Here is an 8291-nt window from a genome sequence, read left to right on the forward strand (position 1 = left end):
GCTGATGGGTGAGTGCCGAACCAGAGGACACAGCTTAAAAATACGGGGTAGACCATTTAGGACAGAGATGAGAAACTTCACCCAGAGAGTGGTGGCTGTGTGGAATGCTCTGCCCCAGAGGGCAGTGGAGGCCCAGTCTCTGGATTCATTTAAGAAAGAGTTTGATAGAGAAAGATAGTGGAATCAAGGGTTATGGAGATAAGGCAGGAACAGGATACTAATTAGGAATGATCAGCCATGATCATATTGAATGGTGGTGCAGGCTCGAAGGGCTGAATGGCCTACTCCTGCACCTATTGTCTAATGTCTATTGTCTAATTTGTTTCCTCTTTTTGTTTATGATGATAACCATCTGGTTTATCTGTCCAAGTTCAGCACAGGCTGTTTCCCTCTGATTGGGGTCAGGGTTGATATTGGGACACTCTGAGTTCTGCTAACATTATTGCACCATGATGCAAGAGAAACCCTCACTGCAGCCGGACAGACCCTCCCTTCAGTACAGTCTGACATCGAACCCACTCCTCAGTCTCCCTGCACCACCCGGTCACATTTATTACAACCTCACTGAAGGCTCTCGTACTAAACTAAAACTGTCTTCTTCACTGAGATGTGAATTTGGTTATAACAAAATCGGCCGATCGTGTTTCCACATAAATCGTCTTTTCACGCTTGGGATTAGCCAGTGCCTGTTCTCTGCATTACCTCCAGTGTTTCCCTCACCATGATCATCTATTCCCTCTCCAAATCCACAGCTGCTATTGTCACTCCATGTCATGGATTTATATATCATGCAAACATGATATAAATTCTGTGGGGCATTCAGTCCTTCAAGCCTGTTCTGTATTTCAATTTCACCTGTCCAGTCATTGAACAATATATGTAATGCAGAGAAAGTTGGGAGAATCATATGGCATCAGTAATAAGGTGATTCCGAACACCAAACAGGAAGTCCCATTTTCCAACAAGAATTGAATAATAAGCTGTGAGCTGCCGGTGTTTACTAGGAGCACAGCTGGCCTGTAAAGATGGAGTCAATATCAGGGACCTAGGAGGTTCCAGCAGTGACCAGTATCACTACCTGAGGGGAGTTAGGGAATATGTAATGTAACAAGGATATAATGTAACAGTATACAATAATTAGGTTGTGTTTTGATTTTGTTTAGATTAGGCTTGGCCCACAGAAAAGGCTTCCAATCCATCAATCTACAGGTGAGAGTTGGCCACGTGTTGCAGGCCTGTGGCAATACCCTGGAAGCTGTCATGACTCTTAATGTTTGAGAGAATTAACAAGTTCCTGCCTCCTGTTGAGGTCCTTAGTCCAAGGGGCTGAGATGCATGCGCAGTAACAGAGTGAGTGGTGGTTCTCTCGGTGTGAGGTAAGAGAGAAGATGGTGGCATTTACCCTTGCAGACCACAGAAGACTATTGACCTTCCCTCTACATTGCTGGGGGCTCCTTTCACCCAGGTTACAGCATTGACCCGGGCTGTGATGTATGTCCAGGCTGGCTGTGTCTGGGGGCATGGGTATCTTGTGGTGATTGGATTGAGAAAGGACTGCCCCCAACCCCCCCAACCCCCACCCACTCCAGCACTCCATCCATCAACACTTCCAGGTCCCTAGTCATGAAGTGGAGAACAAGATTTCCTTTCCTGCAGGCCATATGCTAATGATAATGGTCAAGCACCACAGTGTGAGGGTGGGTTTCTGGCTTGCGGGGCTGGAAGGAGAGTGCAGTTAGAATTTCAATATAGGCTTAGAGACATTTACAGCACAGAAAGAAAGTATTCCCCATCACATCAGAGACGATCCCGAAACCTAAAGCTACAGTAATCTAATTTTCAAGCTTTTGGCACATCGTCTTCGAGACTATGGCAATGCAAGTGAATATTGAAGTGTGCTTAAATGTACGAGAGCTTCTGACACAATTACTGTTTCAGGCAGTGGGTTTTAGACTCTCAGTTCTATCCAGGGGTGAAAACGATTCTCTACTCTTCTACCCTTTATCTTGAAGCATTGCCCCTGATTATTGGCCCCTCTACAATTGAAGAATGTGCCTTGCTAACAGTCCAACTATGCCCTTCATAATCTTATACACCACCATCAGGTCTCCTCTCACTGCTCCAAGGAAAAACCCCAGTTGCTCCACACTTTCCTCATAGCTCCCACCCTCCAGCTCAGACAACATCCCAGGAGATTTCCTTTGCGCTCTATCTTGTGTAATCTTATTTAGCCCATAATGTGATGATCGGGGCTGCATGTAGTACTCCAGTTCTGGTCTAAACAGTATTTTATACAGTTCTGGCGTGTCTTCCCTGCTTCTATGTCTTTCTTCTCAAATGCAAGGATTCTTTATGCATCCTTAACCACTTACCTACCTACCCTGCCACCTTAATGGATTGATGGATATATACCCATAGTCCCTCTGATCTTCAGTTCATTCCAAGGCTATCAATTCATTGTGCAGTTGCTTCTCCTGCTATCACTCCGCAAGTGCATTACCTCACAATTCTCTGGATTTGAATTCCAATTACCACAGATCAGCCTGCCAGAGCAGACAGTTAATGCCCTCCTGTAGTTTACTGGTATTCTCTTCACTATTTACTGCACTCCCAATGTGCCTGTTATCTGCAAACGTCTTGCACATATCACCTGGCATTTATGGCCAAATTATTAACGTACATCACAAACAGCAAGCACCCGAGCACTGAGCCCTGCAGAATCCACCTTAAAACAGCCTTGCAGTCACAAACTCTCCAATCACCCTCCAGTTTCTGCCTCTCAGCCGATTTTGGGTTCACCATTGTCACTTGTTTGAGATCCCTTGGGCTCCTACATGCTTGACCAACTTATGGAAAGCCTTCTGAAAGTCCATGTAGACCATTGAAATCCTTTGCCCTCATTGGCGCTCCTGGTCACCTTCTCAAACAATTTGATTAAATTTGTTCAACACAACCATCTCTTCACAAATCCATGCCCAGTATCCCTGATTAATTTGAGTCTTTCCAAGTACAGATATACTCTGTCCCTCAGCATTCTTTCTAATAAACTTCTCACCACTGGGATTAGACTGATTGCTCTGTAATTTCTGGGTCTAAAATTTCATCATTTTTTATTAAATTATAGGACAGCATTAAAAGTCCTTCTGTCCTGTGACATCTCATTTGTGGATAAACAGAATTTGAAAATTATGGCCAGTGCCTTTGATATCTCATCGTTTGCCTCCTTCAGCACCCTGCCATGCACATTAACTAGGCCTGCAGACTTATCTACTTTTAATGCTGTTAAACCCATTAGCACTTTCCTTTGTTATCCATTAACTTCCTCTAATATTTTGCAGTGTTCCAGCCTGACTTGTATAGATTGTGTAGATGGATGCAGAGTCCTCTTTGAGGAAGTCCACAATCAGCCTTTACATCCAATAGTAATCTGGTTCACACCCCCGAAACTCAGCACCACCTCTTACCCAATATATTGGGGCATGATTCTGAGGACTCTGCTTTCTGCTGATACTCTTACAGGATCAGGTGGAAAATAGTCACTCCTTGCAGCTGAACGGGCGCTAGGTTTCAGCAGAGTCTGACAGTGAAGCCATCCACTTAACCCTCATCGAAGGCAGGTCTGAAATTTATCACCAAACTGACTGAAACTCATACTATGTCAGTCATTTGGTTACTATCTGTTTGCTGTGAAGTTTCTGTCTTGTATCTGCATGTACCGTCATTAAATGTGTCAAATCGTTCTGCAATGTTGAGGAGAGAAAAATATTCAAGCTTTTAAGTGTTCAATAGCTGAATTCTGGTTATTTTAAATGAGTCTTTTTTTAGGTTTTCTAAAACCTTGCTTTGATCAATCAAAAATACAATTGGAGTTTGAAGGAAATCAACAATAAGTGTCATTTTCTCACTTTTGGGCATTGGATAATTCCACCCAGACTCATTCCAATTACCTTAGCTCCGGTTAGGGTGGTATTGGGACAGTGACGTTGTTACAGAGTCAGGTGAGGATTCTCTTCCTCCAGCCCCACTCAGCACAATCTGACAATAGCCTACACATTGGTACCTGACTCACTGTCCTCCGCACAGAATCCTGCAGGGCCAGCACTGAAATACTGGACGGACGTTCAGACTCTGATCGTACGTAGAGAGAAAGAGAGAGGAGCTTAGTAACATCAAAAAGAAGACAAATTGTAAGCACAAGCAGGAAAACGTTGTTAGAAAAATTTCAACATAATTTTTTGTTGCATTTTATTGCTTGTCAATGTAAAGGAATTTGAGTGAGGGAGTGAGAATCCTGTACTTTTCTTGTGCTGCTCGGGCACAGTATGCATTGGGTTTGTTTTCATCATTGAATAGAATTGGATATTTTCTCATCTTCAAATGGACAGGTCAATGTATCAATCTATTAGATTCACGCAGCTCGCAGGAAATGTTGCTTGATGTTATGATAGGGATCTAACCCAGAAACAGACATGGTTATATATTTGAGTTTTGTTTCTACTTTACTGGTTGATGAAAGCAGAGCTGTTTTCCAGCTATCTGTGGTACAGGGAGTTGTTGAATATGGTGATATTACACATCATTTATTAGATGACCCACTATTTTATGGATTAGGGCATGGTTAATAATCAATGTATCTGGTGGATTCCACCCTCATATTGTATGGGCCAGGCATGATCTCAGGATAATGATTGTGCAAATGTAAAAAAAAGGCCATCAGTGAAATTTGATGCAGCAAACAATAAAATTTCAATTTTACATTCTTACTTGACAAAATAATATAATTTGCATAGTTTTGTATAAATTAAATTCTTTCTATGTTGTTGAATTCATTGGAAATGAAACATATTTGCTTGATTTCATGCAGAACATTGTATTGAAAATGTTCATTCCTCTGGTCAGTTGAGAAAATCATTTTGAATATTTTTCTTTAATTTAGTCAGTTATTATCAAATTGAGCTTTCCTTTCACAACCAGAACTCTGCTTTGACCAAGCAGAAATTACTTTTAAGCAATTCCAACAAGAAGGAAGTCAAGAAAAAGTTCCCTTTTCTCATTTTCACATGCATCAGCTAATTATCTGGTTTGAGAGTGTGTTGCTGGAAAAGCAAAGCAAGTCAGGCAACATCCGAGAAGCAGGAAAAACAACATTTCTAATGAAGCGCTCCAGCCCAAAATGTTGATTTTCCTCCTCCTCAAATGCTGCTTGACCTGCTGTGCCTTTCCAGCAATGCACTCTCAACTCTGATCTCCAGCATCTGCAGACCTCACTGTCTCCTAATTATCTAGTTTCCCCACCTCGGCATGAACTCAGTCCAAGCTGCTTCTGTCTGACTGGGGTAAGAGCTGATACTCGGGTGCTCTGAGAGATGCTGACATTACTGCATAATCAGGCATGAAACCTGATTTTCAGCTGGACAGACGATCCATTCTGTACCGAGAACCCACTCTTACATCTCCCTGCCAGCAAGGTTAAACTTATTCCAAGCTGACTGATTGCCCGAATATTAATTTCTGTCTGTAATTTTCACTGAGAATTCAAGTCAATTTTATTACATTTCTCATGTTGATGCCAAATAAATAGCTTTTTCACACCAGGGATCAGTTACACATCCCTTGTCGACATTGCCTCTGGTGCTTCCCTCTACAAGAATTTCTAATCCCTTTCCACATCCAGAGCTACAATTGTAACTCTGTGATGGATTTCTACATAATGAATGCATCGTATGATTGGTGGATGCTATTCAGTCCCTCAAACCTGTTCCATATTACAATTGTAATATAGTGTCTCTGTGTCTTAGCAACATTTGGTTCCATATCCATGTTCATCATTAAATGGGCAGTATGGTGGCTTAGTGGTTAGCACTGCTGCCTCACAGCACCGGGCACCCGGGTTTGATTCTAGCCTAGTCTGTGTGGAGTTTGCACATTCTCCCCGTGTCTGTGTGGGTTTTCTCCCACAGTCCAAAAATGTACAGGTTAGGTGAATCGACCATGTTAAATTGCCCACAGCATTCAGGGATCTGTAGGTTAGGTGCATTAGTCATATGTACAGTAATAGGGGATTCGTTCTAAGTGGGATATTCTTTAAAGGGTGAATGTGAACTTGCTGGATTGAAGGCCTGTTTCCACACTGTAGGATTTCTATGGAAACCCTTATTGAACATCACCTAAGATTTGATCGTCCAGAATCCCTCTCCAAATTCAAAGATTCATATTCCTCTGAATGAAGACAATACTTCTGATCTAATCCTAACTAGTTGATCCTTTATTCACTTTACCATACCATCTAGTGCTATACTCTGTAACCAAAGAGCACTGTTGCACAATCTACCCAGTTAACTCTTTTAAGAATGTTATGTACCTCAAGGAGAACACCTATTATACTTCTACATTCTACATAACATTGGCCTAGTAAACAAATCTCACCATGTAGGACAAATCTTCATCCTGAACACCAATCTTGTGAACACGTTGTACTCTCTCAAACGCTGGTGTGTCCTTCTTCAGTAAAAACAGCATGCTGCGGATGATGGGAATCTGAACTAACAGCAGCTAAGTGCTGGAGAAACTCAGAAGGTCTGGCAGCATCTGTGGAGAGAGAAATAGAGTTATTGTCTGGTGTGACTACCCTTTAGAACAGAAGAGAGCTGGGAACGTCAAGATTTACCATGTGTTGAAGAAGAAGGTAGAGGCTCCCATATAATCGATGGCAAGGTTGACCTGAGCACAAAGCAAAGTGGGCTGTAATGGGAGTAAAAGAGAGATATAGATGAAAAGTAAGTACTGCTGGTAAGTGTCAGTATCAGAAAATAGGTCAGCTCTGCTCAGTGCAAAACGTCCCAAACAAGGCACTGAGTGTGTAATCCAGTGCAGGACAGAGTTCATTCTCTGAAGGTGTTGATCTCAATATTGAAGACTGAAGCCTGGTAAATGAGGAGTTGTTCCTTCTGATTCTGTTGGTTTGCTGGAAAACTCTTTCAAGCCGAGGGCAGAAATGTGAGCATGAGAGCAAAATGGGTTTCTTGAGATGGCAAACAGTCAGAAGTTCAGGCAATTCTTACAGACTGAGCAGAGATCTTCTGCAACTTGGTCACACTGTCTATGTTTAATCTCACCAATGGAGAGGAGTCAGCATTATGAGTCGCAAATAACCTAGACAAGATGGAATGGAGTACAGGTAAATCACTGCATCACCCAGAAGGTGTGTTTGTAAATTCTGACAGTGAGGAGAAGGAGGAGATAAAAGAGTAAGTCTTACTTCTGCATTAGTATGCACATGTGTTATAGGGGAGTGAGGAGATATTCTGAGTGACAGTGAGATGGATCAGAGTGTCACAGAGGAAGCAGTCCTGTGTAATACTGACATCAAAGGGGAGGGAAAGATGTATTTGGCTGTGACATCCTGCAGGAGCTGGTGGAAGTAGAGGACCCTTTGAGTGCAGAGACTTGTTTGGTGAAAAATGAGGACAAGTGTAGAGGCTGCTGAGGTTTTTGTGTGGATAAGCTGATTAAAAGAGACCATAGTACTCCAGATGTGGTCTCACTCAAATACTTTACAATCTCTGCATGTTGTTTTTCCTCAGAACTCTCTGGAAAAATGTCTAACATAGAATTTATTTCTTAATTGGTCGCTGCACCTGCATGCTACTTTTCTGAGATTTGAGATTGGGGATAGCAGAGTCCCTTTGAATACCAACATTTCCCCTTGCACAGAATGTTCAGAATTTCTGAAAAGAGATCTTTGTTCTGAAATGATTTCTCTGTTTCTCTCTCCACAGATGCCGTCCAGCTAGCTGAACTTTCCCAGCATTTTCTATTTAAATTTCACATGTTTAGACAACAACAGCATCTTGCACTCACATTGTCCCTTAAATATAATAAACTATCCCAAGGCATTTTATAGGCGCATCATCAAATTTTGACACTGAACCATATAGGGAGAAATTTGAACCAAACACACGTTTAAAAGAGCAGATTTAGAGAAACTAAGGAAAAAAGGAATAAGGTAAAAATAGATAGAAAGACAGAGAGGTTTAACCATGAGAAAGTGAGGACTGCTGATACTGGAGATCAGAGCTGAAAAATGTGTTGCTGGAAAAACGCAGCAGGTCAGGCAGCATCCAAGGAGCAGGAGAATCGATGATTCGGGCATTAGCCCTTCTTCAGGAATGAGGAGGGTGTGCCAAGCAGGCTAAGATAAAAGGTAGGGAGGAGTGATTTGGGGGAGGGGCGTTGGGAATGCGATAGGTGGAAGGAGGTTAAGGTGAGGGTGATAGGCCGGAGAGGGGGTG

The 8291-nt window shown here is 42.3% G+C and overlaps 1 protein-coding gene across 2 annotated transcripts in view; it reads left to right on the top strand.

Annotated features, from left to right (window-relative positions):
• The first annotated feature begins 3516 nt into the window (after nucleotides 1-3516).
• The window catches only part of LOC122562194, a 13337-nt gene continuing 8562 nt past the window's right edge, over nucleotides 3517-8291 (top strand). Inside the window, exon 1 of one of the 2 annotated variants that reach the window (XM_043714859.1) lies at nucleotides 3517-3617. The gene's annotated coding sequence lies outside the window, so the exon portion shown is untranslated. The remainder of the gene's footprint in view (nucleotides 3618-8291) is intronic. The other variant, XM_043714860.1, reaches the window with a different exon arrangement.

Source organism: Chiloscyllium plagiosum, chromosome 24 (assembly GCF_004010195.1).
Source record: "Chiloscyllium plagiosum isolate BGI_BamShark_2017 chromosome 24, ASM401019v2, whole genome shotgun sequence".
Taxonomy (NCBI): domain Eukaryota; kingdom Metazoa; phylum Chordata; class Chondrichthyes; order Orectolobiformes; family Hemiscylliidae; genus Chiloscyllium; species Chiloscyllium plagiosum.